This window comes from Notamacropus eugenii, chromosome 6, assembly GCF_028372415.1.
Source record: "Notamacropus eugenii isolate mMacEug1 chromosome 6, mMacEug1.pri_v2, whole genome shotgun sequence".
Taxonomy (NCBI): domain Eukaryota; kingdom Metazoa; phylum Chordata; class Mammalia; order Diprotodontia; family Macropodidae; genus Notamacropus; species Notamacropus eugenii.
In genome coordinates this window covers 238,101,268-238,122,954 of record NC_092877.1, presented here as the reverse complement: position 1 = coordinate 238,122,954, position 21,687 = coordinate 238,101,268, and the positions used below count along the sequence as shown (strand labels likewise).

The window sequence follows — 21,687 nt, the reverse complement described above, 5'->3', positions numbered from 1 at the left end:
TAAGAAAATAAAGTGTAGAATAGTGACTTGCATATTGAATTTGAAGCAAGAACACCCAAATTTAAACTCTACTTATGTGCCAATGAACAAGTCACTTAACCTCTTCACTGAGTTTCAAGGTTCTAACATGTAAATGACAGATAGTAATATCTGTAGTCTATACCAAAGATGAGTCATTGTGAGGCTCAGATGAATTGATTCATGGAAAGGCTTTGAAAACTTTATAATGATATAGAAATATTGGTTATATCACATGCATTTCTAATCTGTCTTAATTGTATCTAATATCTCCATATCACTTCATATGTCTCCCCATAATTTCTTTAAATTCTTTGTGTTTTTCATTTCATATGATAGTTTTATTCCATCATATTCATATACCATTTTTATATAATCATTGCCCAAACAATGATAAGCTAGATTACTTTCAGTTAATTTGCTATTACAAATAGTTTGCTAGGAAAGCATAGGCATGTTGCACCAAATAACATTAATTAAGTCCTTAATAATGCAATTAGGCAAAATAATGTTAAGAGAGGGGCGATAATTCCCATTGTGAAAATGTTATAAATGCTTTCAATAGGCAGTTAGCCTAATGATGCTTTGGTGTTGTTTTACCACTCTCTGGTGAGGAATAGTTAAAACCTATTGATCCTATTAATATGTCATGATACTGGTCAAGGCAATGTTATGTCTGTAGTTTTATTTTATTATACAGCTTCTTCAGAACAGCAGAGAACAGTGTTTAAACATATTCTGTGAGAAAAGGGTTCCTAAGGAAATGAAAAAAGCTGGAATTGATGGGAGGACAGAAATAAAATAATTATAGGACATGTTCTTTCATTAAGTAAAAAGGTATAGCTACAAGAAGAAAAGTATTGGAAAAGAAAAAAGGCTAGGGGAGAAAAGGTCAGGCTGAGGTATGAAGGGAGGCATTTAAAGCAGTAGAGATTGTGATGGCCTCAATTCTTTCTCAGGTTTTTTTCAGTGAATTGAATTGATGGCAAGTCAGTCATTAAGGAGATTACAAGGTGACAGACCAGTGTCTTCAGAAGGAAACTAAAAAGTTACAGTCAGCATTGGAACCCTTTTGTCACTTTCACTACTGTCCTCTGATTTTTTTAGTTTTTCCATCTCTTTCTTGATGTGTAGTGACAAGAAATGGATTTTTGTGCTAGTTTTGTAATATTTGAAAGAAATTCTATTCTTACTTAGTGATTTTTGAGATATAAGCATAAAATTCTCAGTTAGTCTTCTCTATATTCTCTGTGATTCAAAAATGTCCCAATGTTTCATTATAACAAAGGCACTAAGGATTTTAACTGACAATTTTTGTTTCTTTTAAATAAAATAAATGTGTCTGAAAATATATTTCACAAAATATAGACAATGACTAATTAAAAACTTTTTTAATGTTAAGATTCCAATGTCAGTCTTAATAATACAAAATATTCAATTTTACTATAGAGATTACTGTTTAATTTCTTAAAATTTTGTCATTTGACCTTTATTTCTACAAACAATTAACTTTTGGTTTTATTCAATAGACTTCTTCATTCTTGACTTTCTGGCTTGCTATTCTCTTGGGGAGAGACTTTCTTCTGTTTTTTCTCTTGTCCACTAAAGTGAGGTTCCCAGCATTCTCTCCTTCTGCAACGCTTGAGGTGAGATTCATGCAAGATCTTTCTTTTTAGTCAGCTTATTGGTCAGCTCCCCATTTTCTAGTCTTCTCTGGAAAATATAGGCAGCTCTCTATGCATTTACACTCAGCATCTGTCTGAGTTCATCTTAACTTGAGGGATACATCCCTAATTGCTCTTAGATCATTCTATTGAGACATCTGTGTTATTTCCCTGGCATCCTTCCATTTGGTCACTTGATTCTGTGAAAAATTAACAAAGCATTTTTATGTGTTGGACAAAGGAGAAAAAAAATCTCTTAATACCTCTTCTGAGTTTTTCCCTCTGGACACCTTTAATGTTGATATTCCCTAAGGCGCTGAGTGTCCTTGGTCCCCTTCTATTCACTCTCTATATTTTCTGTTTTAGCATAACAAAGATGACTCCCACTCCTAATCTCTAGTATTGTATTCTTTTGCTCCAAATTGATTTCCTGATCCTTATCAGGCATCTCTTTTTTATTTTACATAGGATCTTCAACTCAAAAAGGTGCAAAACTGAATGTTTAGGCTCAAGTTTATGTATGTATGTATGTTCGTCCTTTGTTGTCGAAGACCATGCCATCAGAGAAATAATGACATGACTTGCACTTGACTTTGTTTTGAGTGAGGGAGGTGCTGTGCAGGTCACCAGCCTCACTTTTCCTCCAGAGCCATCTGAATCCAGTGACCAGATATTCATCAGGATGACTGGAGATAACCCAGAATGAGGCAATTGTGGGGTTAAGTGACTTGCCCAAGGTCACACAGCGAGTGAGTGTCAAGTATGTGAGGTGAAATTTGAACTCAGTTCCTCCTGATTTCTGCACAGGTGCTCTATCCACTGCACCACCTCGCTGCCCCAGGCTCAAATTAGGAGCTACAAGATGGAAGTAACGATAGAAGGGAGATTTTATTGCTATATAGTGAAGCAAGGAGTACTCTAAGGATATAGAAGGACAGTGTCAAACCTTTTTGATTGAGTGTAGTCACGGACAGACAGAAACCATTGTCAGCTATCTAGTCGCACTCCAGGTGAGGGATTTCTGGACTGAGGTACATGACAAACCTACTCATATCAATTAGGAGTGCATAGTGGTAGTCTAGGTCACTACCTTGCTCTTTTGACCTTCAGCCCTTCTCAGTGGGAGAGAATACCATCTCATGAACTAGGTCAAAAAGTTCTATATAGCTGCAGATTTTTTGTTTTGTTTTGTTTTTCTGAGGACTTTGTGAAAAGGAGTTTCCCATCAAGTAAAAAACTACCTAACTCAGCCAATAAAGTTGGCTGGGGGTTTTATCTTTAACTTCTCTGTGGTGAAAGCCTTCTACAAGATATTTCTGAGTCAGGAAAAAGCTAGCAAAAGCTAGGAGAACAGTGATAATTACACCTTTATTAGTACTTCAGAATTAATATCACCTATAGTATAGCTTCTTCTCAATTCAATCCATCCTCTACATAATTACAAATAGAATCTTCCTTAAGTGAATAGAATCTTCCTTTCATCAATTGCAAAATCAGGGAAGTCTGTGTCTCTTGGATCCTTTGCATCCTTTCACAAAAACAAAAGAATAAATGCTGAGGCAGAAAAAGCACCCTTGCCTATAGTCATAGGTCACATCTCCCCTGGTAGGAAGAAAGCTTAAAATTTATGCTTTTACAGTACCAACACTCATTTTATGCCATCAGCAGAAAAGACAAACCAAGGGAGCAAAGTGAAGAATGTTCTAGGCTTTTGGACATTATATTTTTGAAGGACCACCATTTCTGACTATACTGCCCATTGAAAAGCCTTCTCCTAATCATATGGGTAACAGACTAGGACAGGTTATAGATATACACCTAGTCCAAGTTGTCTCCAAGGTTCTTTCATTAGACATTCCAGCTCTCCCAGAATCAATATCTCCTATGTTGGAAATTTTTAATAGCTAAGCATGCTATGTATTTCACACGTGTCAGTTCCTAATACACTGGGTAATTATACATTTGTTTATATACAAACTTTATACAAAATAAATATAATATCATTGGGAGAGTAAAGCACTAGTAAATGGAGGGGGAATCAGGAAAGGCTTTATGCAGGTAGTGATGCCTGATTTGGCCTGTGAAGGAAATTAGAGCTTCTAAGATGGGAAAGTGAAGGAGGATGCACTTCATCCATGGTGAGAAGACCTGGAATGCTGTACATGGGGAAAAGTAAGAATGTCAGTTTTACTGGATTACAGAGTGTATAGAGGGAAGTAATATAGGATAAGTCTGGAAGGGTAGTTCAGAGCTCAGTTGTGAAGGGATTTAAATGCCAGAGGAGATTAAGCAATATTCCACCCTAGAGGTAAAGAGGGTTATTTCCAGAAATACTTCTCCATCAAAATTCCCTGTGGTCAATAGGGTGGTTACAGAAGCTATATCCCTATTACAGTAACTTGTCCTAACTGAGAAGAGGGAAAAAACCTCAACAACTTTTAATCATTTCCAATGATAAACCATCAAATGAGGCAATTTGCTTCTTCCTGAGTAGTAACTTTCTCATAAATATATACAGGCCTTATTTCCTTCTGTTTGTATGGCTGATTAGGTTTGCTTTGTTTTTCGTGCAGAAACTACTCGACATATCACAGATCTGGAGGGTTGGACAGAACTTTAATGGGTGTCTAGGCCAATTCATACCTGAAAGGATTCCTTATAACTATTAGTCACATTGCCTTTCCCTGAAGACTTTCAAAGAGAAGTATCTTATACCCCCAGAGGCAGCCAATTTCTCTTCTGGATAATTCTAATTATTAAAAAGTGTTTGTTGACTTTGAACTTAAATTTCCCTTTTGTTTCTTCTTGTTCCTAAGTGGAAATGACAGGAACAAGAGGATGAATTTCTACAAATTCATCACCACTACAGGAACAACTCCCTGTGTATGATACAAAAACCCATACGGATCATCGAAAAAGCCAACATGTAACCCATGGGGTCAAATGCAATACGTATACACATACACATATACACATAATACATATATGTGTTTATGTATGTATATATGTATTTTACACATTATGTATATTATATAGCATTATTATATAATAAACTATTGTTTGTCCTTCTTTCTAAAGAGGACCAGTGACATCAGGAAGGTGATGTCTTGACTTGCAAGTGAATTAGATTTAAATGAGACAGAGCTGTGTGGTCATCAGACTCCTCTCCTCCAGGTCATCTGAGTCCAGTGGCAAGACATAGGTCAAGATGACTGCCAGTGACCCTAGATGCAATGGGAGATCTTGTTTTTGGTTTTTTTTTTTATCTTTTATATTATTTTTTTCATTTTTAACACAGTTCATGTCACATAACACAATTCCAATTTTTGGTCAGGTGATATTTCTTTTAAAGCATTTACAACATAGACCACAAACAGATTTTTTTTTTTTTGACATTAACCAACTGAGACACAAATAATAACTACGTACGCTAACTTCATAAGCCCTTGACCTAATTTTCTCCACACTATTACTAAGAATTAAAGGACCCTAACTTATTGTTGTTGGTCTAAACTACTAAACCTAATAGCTTAATTTTAGATTTGACCTGGGATGTTCCCCTACCACCAATCTATAATTTAATAGATATGGTACTAGGCTTACAAACCTTTTGACTATAGGAAATTGCCTCTAAGAGTAGGGACATTGCAAAGAAACACTATCTCCCCACTTCATGTCAGTTCCAGGCTTAAAGTCTTCCAGGTGTCAGTGACTGAGTCAGGAGAATTCTACCTCAGCCCAGGCTGAACAGCCGCTCTCCCACTTTACTCATGAGATCACCTTTTGCTGTTCATGCCATCATCTCACAGGCTTCCTGACATCATGGATTAGAGGCTCAGACCACCTTTCTTGCTATCCATACCTGGAGTTAGACTCAAAAGAACAGTCACTTAATAGTCCCATAGCATCTTAAAATAGCAAGTTCCAATAACCAGGTTTCAGATATGACTAATCTCACATTGGCTAAGGAACATCTTTTGAGGCAAGTCTTAAGTGGCTTACACGCCTTTCTATACTTGTACTAGTTTCTGCTTAAATAACAGTTATAAAATCAAATTTACCATGAAAACCTTAACTTATCCATCAATGCCAAATTTTACCCAAAGTTACTTGCCTCTAGGAGACTTAGACTAAAATTCATTTCCCCAAACTAAAGATGTCCCTGATTTAGTCTCAGTAATTAATTGTCAATTGTTTTAATACTAATTGCTTTTATATCACCTTGGAACATGTCCAGTTTTTTTCCCCATCTCTCCCTTCCTCCCACCCTTTAATACCTTGCATTCTAATTATCCCTTCCCTCAATGTACCCTACCTTCTATCATACCTCACTCTTCCCTTATCTCCATCTTCTCTCTTTTCTTGTAGGGCAAGATAAATTTCTATACCGCATTACCTGGGTTTCTTATTTTTCAGTTATATGCAATAATAATTCTCAACATTTGTTTCTAATACTTCGAATTCCACCTTATTTCCCTCTATCCCTCTCTACTCATCCTCACTGAGAAGGCAAGCAATTCAATATAGGCCATATAGGTGTCATTTTGCAGAAGACTTACGTAATGATCATGTTGTATAATACTAACTATATTGTCCTCTATCCTACTTTATCCCCCCTTATTTTTTTATTCCCTTATTTGACCTTGTCCCTTCCCAAAAGTGTTTATTTCTAGTTGCTCCCTTCTCCCATTTGCCCTCCCTTCTATCATTCCCCTCACCCCACTTGTCGCCTCCTCCCCTACTTTAATGTGGTATAATATAGATTTTCATATGAAATTGAGTGAGCATGTTATTCCTTCTTTAAGTTATATGTGGAGAGATTAGCTTCACTTTTTCCCTCACTCCTTCTCCCTTTTCTCCTTCATTGAACAAGGTTTTTCTCTATCTCTTTTATGCGTTACAACCTGCCCCATTCCATTCTCCTCCCAGCATGTTCCTCCCTCATCCCTAATTTTTATTTTATATCTTTTTTTGTTTATATTGTCTTTTCTGATTCAACACTACCTGTACTCTATGTGTGTGTGTGTGTGTGTGTGTGTGTGTGTGTGTGAGTGTGTGTAATCCCTCCACCTACCCAAATACTGAGAAAAGTCTCAAGAGTTATAAATACTCTCTTTCCATGTAGGAATACAAACCAGCTTTAGAAAGTCTTTTATAGTTTCTCTTTGCTGTTCACCTTTTCAAGCTTCTCTTGATTCTTGTGCTTTAAAGTCAAATTTTCTATACAGTTCTGGTGTTTTCAACATGAATGCTTGAAAGTCTTTTATATTATTGAATGATCATTTATTCCCTTGGAGTATCAAACTCAGTTTTGCTGAGTAGGTAAGTTTTGGTTTTAATCCCAGTTCCTTTGACTTCTGGAATATCCTATTCTAAGCCCTTTGATTCCTTAATGTAGAAGCTGCCAGATCCTGTGTTATCTTGATTGTATTTCCATAATATCTGAATTTTTTCTTTCTAGCTGCTTGCTGTATTTTGTCCTGGACCTTGGAATTATGAAATTTGGCCACAACATTCCTAGGAGTTTCTCTTTTTGGGTCTCTTTCAGGAAGTGATCAGTGGATTCTTTCAATATTTATTTTGCCCTCTGGTTCTAGAATATCAGGAAAGTTTTCCTCGATAATTTCATGGAAGATAATATCTAGGCTCTTTTTTTTGATCAAGGCTTTCAGATAATCCCATAATTTTTAAATTGTCTCTCCTGGATCTATTTTCCAGGTCAGTTGTTTTTCCAATGAGGTGTTTCACGTTATCTTCTATTTTTTCAACCTTCTGGTTTTGTTTTCTAACTTCTTGGTTTATCTCATAGTCATTCATTTCCTTGAATTCAATTCTCTCTTTCAGAGAACTATTTTGTTCAGTGAGCTTTTGAACCTTTTCCTCCATTTTGACTAATTCTGCTTTTTAATGCCTCCTTCTCCTCATTGGCTTTTTGGACCTCTTTTTTCAATTGAGTTAGCCTCTTTTTAAAGGTGTTATTTTCCTCAGTATTTTTTGGTTCTCCACTAGAAAACTGCTAACTCACTTTTCAAGCTCTTCTATTGCCTGAGTCCAATTTAAGTTCACTTTGGAGGCCTCAGAGGCAGGGGTCTTAACTTCCTGTGACAGTAAGCCTTGTTCTTCCTCATCTGAAAGGATGGGAGGAGAGACCTGTTCACCAAGAGAGAAACCTTCTATGGTCTTATTATTTTTCCCTTTTTTGGCATTTTTCCAGCCAGTTACTTGACTCCTGAAGCTTTTGTGAAAAGATTAGACTCAGCTACTTGGTTCCCCTGGGCTTTGGGTGGGGGTGGGGTCATCACTCAGGGCTGGCATTTAGATCAGCTGATCTCTACCACCAGAGGCTTTAGGCTGAGCTGCCTGAACAATGGATCCAAGTTGCTTCCAGGCCTCTGTAGCAGCCTACAGTCTGCTACTGCAGCCTCTGCTGTTGCCTGGGGCTATTCTGGAGAAACCCAATTCCCTCTCATCCATATGGGAAAGTCCTCCCCCACTGACCTCTGGAGCTTTCTTTGTTGCTTATGGGTTGAGGTATCTGGGACCTTCCCTGCTAGGAACTCTGCCCAGAGGTCTGTTCAGGTCCTGTTCCTCCCAGTGCTGCATAGCCAGGAGCAGGCTCTGCTGGGCTCAGCATCCCATGAGATAGACCGTTCCTATCAGCCTTCCAGGTTACCTTTGCTGGAAACCTCTTTCACTCTGTTGTTCTGTGGTTTATGCTTGAGATCTTATTTTTTTTTTAAAGCTAAGGTCTTTCCCATGTCTCAGTTTATCTGTGGCAATGCCCATTCAGTAAAGACTGAGTAAGAATTGAGGGGAAAAAAATGGCCTAGTTTGCCTTCACAAATGAATTCTGCACTACTTCGTATAGATATGGATATTACATGAGTGTATATGTGTGTGTGTGTATATGTGTGTGTGTATGAAATTATAGGTTCTTTACTCCCTACCCAAAAAGAAATATTTTATAAATAATATTGTAATATTTTAATCAACAATTAAGATTTGAAGGAGATATATTTAAGAGATATTTGAATAGGAAATGACTCAAACTGTATACATTTACCTCTCAATAATGTTACTAACAGTTCCAAAAGTCCTCATCAACAAATGTGTCCTTAAGAGGAGACTCATAACAGAAAAAAATAGACATTTTAGAATGAATGGAAACAGTTATCATTTACCTGGCATCAACATAAGAAGATCTAGTAGATAATATAATACAGTCAATATCTTAATAGTTCATTAATAAGGAATGAGACATTCTATCTAATTTGCCCAAGGGAAAACAAACAGATACAAGTTACAGAAATCAGATTTTATACATAATAAATGATGTATAAAAATGGAACCAATCCATCGACATGCATTTATCAAACACCTGATATGGACCAAGTGCTCTGCTAATCATAAGAGATTCTAAGAAAAAAGGTCATTGCCCCCATGGTTCTCCCACTTCAACAGAAGAATGGGCAGAAGATATCTCACTGTAGGAATTTAAGCAAAAGTCGAATGCCCTCACAGAGATTGTGTGAAAAAATTTATACATAGGATAAGGTAGAGAAGTATTGGACTAGACGATTAAAAATTTCATTTCAAAACCTAGGTTCCTGTGATCCTATAAAATATAAGTGAACTTGATAGGATGTAAAACAGTGGAGTGAACCATGAAAAATTCAATCTTCCTAGTTCTTTAACTCAAATGAAGCTACCTAGAATCACTCAAATTAATATTATTGATTTCTCTTGCTATACAGTGCTTTGATATCACCCTTTAAAAATAATTCATATCTCATTTTAATGATGTATTTTCCTGAGGAGAGCATGACCTACAAAGAAATTGATCTTCATGTTTAATATTATTCATTTCAGTTCTCAAAAATTAAATCAAGTTCTTTTCAGAAGTAAAACTACTTCAGGAAGATAACCTAAGCATTAATAAGACTTCAAATATGTCATACAGTTGAATTTTAGTTTAATCCATACTTAGGAGTTTTACATTTTCCTAAAAAACATGATATTTGTCCCCCTCAGGAGTTTCTTCATTCCTTCTAATAAAACATGCACCTTATTCAATCATGTTTAGCTTTAGGATTGGCAATAGACAAACCTCAAAAGGTTCAGTTTGGTCCCAGAAGCTCAAATCCAATAGAATTCTGAGATTCAGGTCAGGAGAAAAACATAACCTCAAAAGGAGCATTTAAATATTCTTTGCAAGTTGTATCTGTGTTTTTGAAGCCAGAGGAACATCTTTGGGGACTTTTGTGCACTCAATAATAAGAGCAGATGCTGGTGTAGTAGCTCATCAATGTTAGGTCTTTAAACATATGGGACCCGGAAGGCTGGAGGGTACTGGGAGGCAGTGAAAAACACAACTTTAGGGAGAATTAAGTCCCCTCAATTGCTGAAATTTGTTACTTTCTATGCTTTCAGGAGAGGTTCCTCAAAATAGGATGTCTTTACTTATTTCCTACTTCAACAGGAATTTAAAAAAAAAAAAACAGCCAGTGTTCATCAACACCCCAATCATGATTCCAGAATTCACAAAGAATCAAGCTACTGATGAACTTAGCTGATTGAAACATAGTTTTTGTGTTGTGTCTTTTCCTACTGTTATTTGGTTATTTGTTTGTTTGAATGTTTAAGGGGGTGAATATGGCCAATGTGGAAATTTGTCTTACTTAACTCTAAATGTTTGTAGCCATGGAATTTTTGTTTGTTTGTTTTCTAAATTGGGAGAATGGGAAGGAGGAGGGAGATAAATGGCCCTAAGTGCAAACTAAAAGCCAAAACAATCCTTAAGGAGTTTATATCCTTAGGAGCAGGGAAGAACTGAGACTATATGCATAAATCAGTACACACATGATAAATACTGAATGGCTATAAGGTAGCCTGAAAGGAAGAGACATTAGCAGCTGGGGGAACTAGAAAAGGTCACCAGGAAAAGTAGAATTTCAACTGGGTCCTAAAGGAATTCAGAGGTTTTAAGGTTTACTTACAGATTAAGAGAAAGTGTGTCCCATGGATAAAGGAATGACAGCCAGAGAAGAGACAAAGGCCAGAGAAGAAACTTGTCCTCACCTTGCTTGGAAAACTGGTCCACTAGCAGTACTTCTCATTGTTTGCCCTTCATTCTCAAAGAGGACCAATGGCATCAGCTGGGTGAAGTCTTGACTTGAAGGTGAATTGGATTTGAGTGAGGCAGAGCTGCCCAGAGTCATGAGCTCACTGTCTTCTCCAGAGTCATCACAATCTCTGTGGTAAAACATAGGTCAGGATGACTGGTAAAGACCCCAGTGCAATGGGAAACCTTGGCCTTTTAAAGTTAGGTCTTTCCCAGGTCTCAGTTTATCTGAGGCAATTTCCATTCAGTAATTAAAGGATAGGTAAGAGTAGAGGCAAAAAAATGGCCTATGCCTTCACAAAAGAATCTGTCCAAGAGGGGAAGACCGTCAGAGTTTCTGGGCAGAATAAAAATAATTGCTATTTACACTCATTTTGAAACATCAAAATTCAGATAATGAGCAAAGGAGGCTTGGGTTGGGCCTATTATTGGCCAATCATTGAGAGCTAAAGGGATCTGTGTTTAAAGGCATAGTCAGGTAGTTCTATTTGAATCCCAACAGGTTTTATGAGAGCCTGTTTTTTCAGAGCTATATTTCAAGAACTCAAAAATGAAAAACCACATGAAACAAAAGAGTTAATTTTCTCAGTGTCTCCAAAAATGATGGAATAAATAAGTAAGGAAGAAAAAAATTTAGCCCCTCAACTCCATGATACTTTGCAAAGCATTAGTGATCAAAATTTATATTCTTCTAAAAAGAACACCCACATAGAAGGGTATGACTCCCCATATGGACAGAGGGAGAAGAGGAAGCAGTAGTACCACTAAGCTTGGAGGAATGACGAGTGGCTAGACATCAGAGAGAAAAAGAAAGATAACAAAATATTCCTACTCTTCATCCACACAGACACTTTTTAACCTTCATCTTAGACCAATACAGAGCAGCCAGCCATAACATGACTTCCAGGAAGAGGAGTTCTACCAGAGAAGACTTCATATTTGGTACTGAAGTTGACTTTGTGAAGATTGACAGACATCTGTAGGGTTAATGGTCTGACCATGTCACTTCCCTTATGCAATTAGATTTGGTAGCTTTGTAATACCTCCAGCATTGAATATGAAGTCCTCTGCTAGGCATTTAAAGCTTTTCATGACCTGGCTCTTTCTTAACTGTTCCAACTTTACTCCTCTACACATACTTTATGATCTTGTCACACTCTCCTACTTATAGTTCCTTCATCTCCAACTTTTGCACTGTTTTTCAGGTCTGGAATACTTTGTCCCCTTATCTCTATCTGCTGATTTTCCCAGTTTCCTTCAAGATTCAGCTCAAAATCCATCTCCTTCAAGAAGTCTTTTCAGATACTCCAGCTCTAATATTTCTTCAGATTAATTTACATCTACTCTCTATATATCTTATTTGTACCTAGTTATTTGTAAATTAATTCAACAATTAGAACGTAAGCTTCTTGAAGGCAGGGCCCATGTTCTCCTATCTTCTTTCTTTTCTTCCTTCCTTCTCTTCTCTTCTTTTTAACTTGTTTTCTTTGCATCACGAGTCCTTGACACATTTGATAAATGTCTTTTGGTTTACTGATGGACTGACACTTCACCTGACCTTCAGTTTTCATGAACTGTAAAATGGAGATAATGATACTGACAATTAGTACCTACCTCACATAAGTGTGAGAAAGGTTCTTTAAAAAACATGGAGCTCTCCCTGTGTAAATGTAAGTTATGTTGAATGGAGTGGAGTGAGCTAATGAGACAGGCGATTAAATTTTAGCATGAATCTGCCATCAGAAAACCCCTCTTTCTTAGACAGGGATATGAACACATGGTATTAGCCATATCACTCCATACATAGTGTTTTGGACCAGAAATCTTAGGGATTTTCTTTTTGAAAGTTGGTTAATTCAGTTCTAAGGAGTATAATATAGGAGGGCTAAGGCTAAATTAGTTTAGAGATATAAGTTAATTACCAAATGGAACCTATAAAATTGGTTAACCAGAAATCATTGCTTCTATTAAGTTGGTTGAAATCTCATCTTACACAATTTATAAGATGAAAATTAGTATGATGTTTACAAAATAGTTGTAACTCTATTTCTTTCCCTAAAAAATTGAGAATTTCACATCTGAATCAGAAATCCTATAAAAACTGCAGTAATTCTTCCTGAACAGAAATTAACTAAATTGATTTCTTCTTTAGCAGAGAGTAAGCTCAACTGATCTAATACAGTTTTTAAATCATATTTTATTTCTGTTGTTTACTGAAAGAGCCTGACACATGACATACATCAGATTAGGTCATAATAATACAATGGTCTTATTTTTGTAATGCTCTGTATGTGAAATAGTCAGTGAAGGAAAATACATTCAGTAAACCAGGGACAGAATCCAATACTAAGCAGTAATTGAAAAAGATGCGTTGCTTGGAAACTGCTGAGAATACAGCTTTGTTTCAGCTGAAGAGTAATACAATGTATGCATTAAAATAGTAGAAACCTTTTTCCCTACCTCCCCCTCAATGCAATTGATGAGACTTTTAATAAGCTGTGACAGAGAACTTCAAACACAGTATTTCAGTCCTATATTTCAGTTCAGTAAGAGACACCTTACAAATATTAGAAAATTTATCTTGAAGCTTAGTTATGCACCTTAAGAGACTTGAGATAGAGTTATTAGGTTATGAGTGCATAAACTGGACTCATATTAAGGGTAATGAAATATTTCTTCTAAGAATAATGACACTTTCAGAAAAAAGAGTGCATCTAATCAGAGGTGTTATGCGCCATTGAGTTTTTGTGCAGGCAGGGTCCTTGCTGTTTAATAGCTGTTTGGTGGCATTGCAATTGGATGCAGTTATTAAACAATATAAAATGCTAATTTGTTTCTTGGTAAAGGGAGTGAGTCCTTTCACTCCTACCCAACCTCACAATGGGATGACCCTGAAAGTTAATGAAAATAAGGATGTACACATACGGGAGGAGCAAAGTCATCATGTACTCACAATGACTGTTCCACTTCTGTTCACCCACTTCATTATCTCAAGTGAATTAAGAAAGTAACTGCATAGAAATGTTTAGATTCCAATGATGTCAGTGGTCACTTCTATATTTCTAAAATTTCATAGCATTTGACATCTAGTATGATTCCACTAATAATTCCCAACAGAAACTTCAAGTGTGAGATGATTGACTAATTTACAAGGACACCCTGTTATTGAAGCAACTTTACATAACAAAAAGTAAATGAGTAGCTCTTCTGCTTACTATGGCAGTGATGTACGACAAATTATTTAGCATACCTGTGCCTCAGTTGCTTAGTTTGTAACATGAGTGTTTGGACAAGAAGATCTTTTAGATGCCTTAAACGCAGGATATTAGAAAAGAGGCTAGACTCAGAATCCAGATGGCTGGGTTTCATTTACTACCTGTGTAACCTTGGGATAATTATATAACTTCTCTGGGCCTCAGTTCCTTCATTTGTAAAGTGAGAGTAGTGGGCTAAATGTCCTCCAAACCTTCTGGCTATAAATCTCAGATTTTTTTAATTTTTATATTAATTCTAAATTGTATGATTCTACTTGAGAAATACTTTACTGTACAATTCCAACAAAAGTTTAATCAGTTGCTTAATCAAAAACAAAATATAATCATTTTATAAGTTAACCTTATTCATTCAAAAACCATTTGTCACGTGATTACAGCAATGTTCTATTGAGAAGATTCTGTGATTTAGAAAAGCTGAACATGTAATATTATAGATATTAGACTAATCTGAACGATGTAAAAGCATTGTTATCCCTAAAAGGAATTTAGAGACAGCTAGGTGGTACAGGGCAAAGCCTAGAATCAGGAAGGCATGAGTTCAGATCTGATCTCAAGCACTTCCCAGCTTTGGGACCCCTTCTCAAATCACTTAAATGCTCTCTGTCTCAGTTTTCTCAACTGCAAAATAAGGATAATTATTGTATCTACCTCACATGATTGTTGTGGAGATAAAAATTAGATAATATTTATAAAGTACTTCGTAATATTTAAAGTACAATATTAATGTGCTATTATTAATCTTATTATTACTATTTCTCTAGATCTGTCTTTTTCTTACCTGGGTCCCAGGGATGGATTACGGGGGGGGTCTGGGTGGGAGGTAAAACTACAACCTTATTTTCACTATGACCTTATTGTTTTTGTAATCTTGAGAATTTTATTTTGTGAATTTAAACACATTGTTTTGAGAAAGGGTCTACAGTTTTCCCCAGAGAACCAAAAGTGTTCATGACACAAAAAAGGTTAAGAACTTTTGTTCTAGATAATATTTTTTTCTCTTCATCTACTTGCCAATCAACAACAACAACAAAAAAAACTGAAAGAAATGTGATTTAAAAACAACTTTGAAAGTCATGATTTTTAATTTTCATTAATTTATTTTAATTAATTTATGTTCAACTTAGATATAAAATAAAAGAAGATAAATCCATTGCCAGGTGCACAGCAGAATATAAGAGAATATTCAAAATATACAGCAATAAATTTCCATTTCAAGAAAGTCTATAGAGCACATTGTGCTCAGAGCTGTCCATCCCTTCTTTTCTTCCTTCTTTTTTCTTTTGCCTTCTGCTGTGTAGTTTCTATTTTGTTCTTTTTTCCTCTTTCCCCAAGAAGGCTACAATTAAATGTAGATACACACATACATATACACATATACATACACATACATACATACATATACCCATGTACACACAAACATATATACATATACATTTACATACACATACATAGACTTATAATCATACTTCTATATAGACATACATTCATATGCATACTATGCCTCTTTGTCCTCTATTTCTCTGAAGGTGGATAACATCTTCATAAGTCCAAGTTTTTGTGTATTTTTCTAAGTCCACCAGCTCATCATTTCCTACACCACACCAATGTTCCAACCATATATTGTGTAGTTATTTTAAATAGTCTAAAACAATATTGATTAACATGGCTCACATATAATGTAGCTTCTCTATTTTTTGCTTTTGATTAAGTCCATTTTAGCTTTAACTTTGTCCGAGATCATGATTATCACCCTACTTTTTTTCCTAATAAATTCTAAGCGTGATCTTGATTTTATGTCTGTGTATATCTCTTACTTCCTATCCCTCCTGACTCCTCTACTTTATTTCTAGCTACTACCTTGACCCCTTAGTACTTAACCTATTCCCCTCCAAAGATCTCTACCTTATTGTCTCCCCACAACCTTTCCCTTTACCTTCTTGTTTCTGTCTGAATTTAGAAGACTTTTATAGCCTTCAAAATACATATTATCCCTCCTTTATCCCTTTCCCATGAATCTCCACATCCTTCTATACCCCCCTTATCTTATTCCCTCACTGTCTTATTTCTTTATGAATTTAGAAGACTTTTATTCCCTTCTAAATATATATATTGTTCTCTCTAACTGTAATCAGAGGTACTTGGTTGAAGCAGTTATTAAAGTGATTAGCCAGTTAGCATAGTGTAATGGAATGGGTGAATGTCCTACTTGCTATAAGAAAACAAGGACATGAATTCCACCTGCCATGCTTATTTCCTGTATGACCAGGGGTAAATTTCTGAACCCTCTAAACCTGTTTCCTCAGTTGAAAAGAGGAATACAAAATACTCACATGACCCACTTACCAGGGTTCTGAGGACACTATTTTAGAAACACTGATTACTACAGAGATTGATTGTTATGGTGGTGATTTCCTAAAAGCCTTGTCCTTATATATATTTTGTTCTTTCCATTAGACTGATTAGTTTGCCATTTATGATTGATAGCTAAATATTATTTAGAAAGGCATATTCTATACCTACGTTGGATGAGCAATTCAAATTAGTCATTTAAAAATATCAGTGCCTACTTTAAGGACAATCAGTACTAGATCACACATTGGGAAACAAGTGCTTTTAATGTATGTTTCATTAGTGAATGACAAATTTATATCCGTGAGAAAAAATAAAAATAGTGAAAGAGAATTAAACCCATACTGGAATGTTGTGTTGCCATGGCACTAGGGTATTGTACAAACTTTTCTGAAATAAGATAAGGGAAGTTCCCTCCCTAATCTAGTCAATAGGTAGTAGAAAATTTTATTAAATGGCTAGCTAATAAATTGCTCAGTTACCAGAATTGCCATATAGTACTGGTTCATGCTAGGTGAACATTTAATAAATCTATTTATCTATCTATCTATCTATCTATCTATCTATCTATCTATCTATCTATCTATCTATCTATCTTTCTATCTATCCATCTGTGCATCTGTCTGTCTGTCTGTCTATCTATCTATGAACAGTTCTTGAGAGGGAGGAGGTATTAAATGAGTACCCACAACTACATAGCTATTCAAGAAACTTTCTCAATGCAACTACAAATTGAGAATAAAATTCTTAACAATAAGCCTAATGATAATGATACATTAGCATTTATGTATACTGGGTAGAATTACCTTAAAAATCTGCATCACTCCTAAACTCCATTAGACTACTTATTTGACACAAGGTCATGCCACTTATCAGTTGCAATGAAGTGAAAGGAGTAAAAGGAGGAGGAAGCAAAGATCTATATGTGGCTATTGCTTTGCCTGCTATCAAAATAAAAAATATATATATATCATGAAAGACAGGCATGGAGGAAGAAGAGTTACATTAGTGCATTTACTGTACCCAGAAAAACAAAGATTTAGCATCTATCTACTCCAACCAATACCAATAAGAAATAATAATTACCACCTCTGTAGAAGAGTGTTTAGCAATGGTTACTTAGTCTTTCCTTGAAGAACTCAAATGAGATTCGCATCAGAGAATCAGAATCCAAAAAGGTTCCAGAAGGCCATCACAATGGGCTGCATCTAAAAAGGTGAATTCGATGTGGATAAATGGAAAGTCTCACCCTGGGATTCAAAAGCTCTCCTCTACAAAAAAAAGTAAGGGAGGCATGGTTAGTTTATCTGGAAAAAGATCTTGTTTTTTATTTTTAGAAGACACCAAATTTGGCATTAGGATTCCTCTCAGATATGACTGGGCTAGGTACATGCTGGAGTACATTAGAGACAGCCATGTGGCCTGGGGTGGAAGAGCACTGGGTGAATATAAGAATACTGTCATCTTTAAAGGTTTCTTTAGAGACAGCTAAGTGACATACAGTAGATAAAGGTATATCGCTAGATCTGGAATTGAGAAGGCAAGTTCAAATCTGGTCTCAAATACTTACTAGCTGTGTGACCCTGGGCAAGTCACTTAACCCTGTTTGCCTCAGTTTGTCTCCTCTTCTATAAAATGAGCTGGAGAAGGAAATGGTGAGGACCTCCAGTATCTTTGCCAAGAAAGCCCCAAATGGGGTCACCGTCTGATACAACTGAAAACAACTGAATACTGACAATGTCATCTACTTCCTAACACTGTGCTGAGGATCAAATGAGATGGCATCTGTCAAAAACACTTAGCATAGGACCTACTGCATAGTAAATGCTTAATAAATAATTGTTTCTTTCCCTCCACCCTTCCTTTCCAGCTCTAAAAATTCTATGATTCTAATAGTGAACTCCATAAATATGAAAGCAATCCATTTCACATTAAGTTCTAAATATTAGGAAAATTATCCTTACATCAAACTTAAATATTACCCTGAAACTTCTGCTTATTGCACTTAATTCTGCCTTCTGGGACCAAATGGAACAAGTCTAACCTGACTTCCATTTGACAATCATTCATATACTTGCAGACAATTACCATGTCCTTTCCCAACCCCTAAGTCTTCTGTCTTCCAGGCTAACAATCACATCTTCCTTAAGCGTCCCAGTAGTCACTCTTTGCAATTTGTCAAAGTCTTTTCAAAGATGGAGTACCCAGAAGTAAACAGCAAGTGAAGATGAATTTTGACCAGAGTAAAAGAAGCTATCATATCCAAATTTGAGGAATCAATAATATTTACAATTTTGCTGAGTCATATTGGCTTCATTGGATTCATCACTGAATCATAATGGCTTATAGCTACCCCAAAATTTTAAAAGACAACTCTTTTCAGCATGTCTCTTTGATCCTACAATTCTGAAGTTAATTTTTAAACCAAAACTTAAGACTTTGCATATCTCAATGTTCTTACTTGCCAATATGTATGGCTTACTTTTTTATTATTAGGAAATTGCAAATATCCTTTGATGATCTCAAAAATCTCCCAGAAAAAAAGGATCTTTTTTTTTTAATATACCAATAGTCTGCTGGCTTCTTTAAATTTCGTTATTTATTTATTTTATATTCTTACCTTTTTAAATTTTGAGTTTCAAATTCTCTCTCTCCCTCTCACTCTTCCTCTACCCACTGAGAAGGAAAGCAAATTGATATGTATTAATTATACATGTGAAATCATGGAAAAACATTTCCATATTAGCCATATCACAAAACAAATTAAAGCAAGAAAATTATACATCAATCTACACTTAAGAATTTATCAGTTCTCAGTATTTTTTCATCATGAATCATTTGGCATTGTATTTAATTATTATATTGATCAAAATAACTAGATCTTTCACAGCTGTTCATCATTACAACATTGCTGTTACTGTACACAATGATCTCCTGCTTCTCACTTCAGTTTTCATCAGTTCATGTAGGTTTTATCAGATTTTTTTATGAAACTGTCCCATTGTCATTTCTTATAGGACTATAGCACTCCATCACAATCATTTGCCACAACTTGTTAAGCCATTTCCCAACTGATGAGCATCTCCTCTGTTTCCAGTTTTTTGCCAACACAAAAAAGAACTGCTCTAAAATATTTTTGTACAGGTTTACCCTTTTCCTTTTCCTTTGATCTCTTTGGTAAGCAGAACTAGAAATGGTATTGCTAGATCAGAGGGTAAGGAGCAGTCTTATAACCCTTTTGGCATATTCCAAATTATTCTCCAGAGTGGTTAGACCAGTTCCCAACTACACCAACAGTTCCAGTATTTGTTATTTGTGATAGGTGTGAGGTGGTAGCTCAGAGTTGTTTTAATGTGCATTTCTCTAATCAATAGAGATTTAGAGAATTTCTTTCATGACTGCAACTAGCTTTGATTGCTTCTTCTGAAATTTTCCTTTGACCGTTTGTCAATTAGGGAATGGCTCTTACTTTTATAAATTTGACTCAGTTCCCTATATTTTGAGAAATGAGGCCTTTATCAAAGACGCTTCACATATCCTTTTTATTTTACTCCATTATCTATAGTATCTTTTAGTAAAATGCAGTATGTCTTTTAACCAGATCTATTTTTGCTTTGGCTTTGGCTGAGATCGTGGTTGCTATCCCTGCCCTTTTTACTTCAACTAAAACATAATAGATTTTGTTCCAGTCCTTTATTTTAATTCTATATGTATCTTTTTATTTCAAGTGTATCTCTTGTAAACAACACATTGTTTGATTCTGCTTTCGAATCTATTCAGCTATCTGCTTCCGTTTTATGGGTGAGCCCATCTCATTCACGTTCACAGTTCTGACTATAGACTAGCAGCATGAATCTGTTTTCCTCCGATAGCATATGCTTGGGACCTCTTTTCCCATATACTACTTGAACTAGTAAGACAGATCTCCAAAGCACAACTAATGTATCTCTCCTAAAGACTTTAGGGATTGTCCTGAGGGGATCTCAGATAACTATAAAGCTATAGCTCATGAGCTACCAGCAGTGTACTTACCCTCAATCAGACATTTAACTTCTTTAAAAAAGGGTATTTACTTTCTCTATTCATGTGTTATATTTCTATAAATGTATGCTTCTTTCCCTTCCATAGACACTATTTGTATTGATGATAGACTATGACCTAGATTTATAGATTGCTAATGTTTTAAGTATTACCAGTACTTAACACAGTATATGTTACATAGTAAGTATGTAATAAATGCTTATTGATGGATTGATTATTACTGTCTTTGCCTTTTATTGAGTATACATTATGATTATTCTTAATTTTGCTTTATTGTCAATATATTTAATGCTTAGGAATCAATGGTGACATTATAACTGATTTGTTGTCAATGAGGATATAACAGTGGGGTCTCATGATCAACAGTGCCAAGTAGCAAGGGTGTAATGCCATCATAACAGGGTTAGATCTAAGACTCTTAGTAGGAGGAGTAGCAGTGTGTAGCAGCAGTGACTGCCCTTCTAGAATACCCCCATGATCTTTGGAAATAGGAAAATATGGGATGAATGAATTATCCCTAGAATCAACGCAGAGAGAGAAAAGGGGGATGGAGTGCATATTGGATCAGACACCATGCCCAGCGTCTTCATTGTCATCGTGAGTAGGTCATATCAAATTACAATAACCTACTGTTTATTCAATTGAAGGCAAAAGTAGGTACAATGAAAACATAACAGTCCCTTAAACCTTAATCACCCTGAACCTCCAATGAACACAGTGATGTCTCTGTTTTTATCTATCTTGTTTCCACTGAAAATGGTATAATGGAGTGAAATAACAATTATTAAGTGTTTTCTATGTTTTGAGTATTGTACTAATAATTGTCTTAAAATTTTCAAAGCACAAACATAGTAAACCAAGGCTCAGAAAGATTAAGAGACTCGCCCAGGGTCATAAAGCTAATAAGTGACTGAGGTACCATACAACACTCGATACCTGTTGATGCATTAGGCTACTTGATTCTACTGCTTAACACAGAACTCAGGCTTTCCTAACTCAGTTCCAGTCTCTATTTACTATTTTCCCAAGTTCTTTGAAGTCATGGGTCTCATCCTATCAAGACTAAGCAATAACTGAGGGGTAAAATGTTCTTCCTTGCACTGGTATCTCTAGAGCATCTTGTTTGAGATCCTAACACAAGTAGAGAGTTAGCCATAGGATTTTCCTGGGATAAGAAAAGCATGGTGATCTATGAGGTTTAGGGGAATCCTGTATTTTA

At 35.7% G+C, this 21,687-nt stretch overlaps 1 long non-coding RNA gene across 1 annotated transcript; it reads right to left on the bottom strand.

Annotated features, from left to right (window-relative positions):
- Positions 1–1,438: 1,438 nt before the first annotated feature.
- LOC140511279 (uncharacterized) lies at positions 1,439–19,104 on the bottom strand. The gene is made up of 4 exons (XR_011969487.1): positions 19,048–19,104; positions 17,514–17,698; positions 10,761–10,934; positions 1,439–1,882 (listed from the first exon to the last, which is right to left on the bottom strand). It is a non-coding gene; the product is annotated as an uncharacterized lncRNA (long non-coding RNA).
- Positions 19,105–21,687: the final 2,583 nt, after the last annotated feature.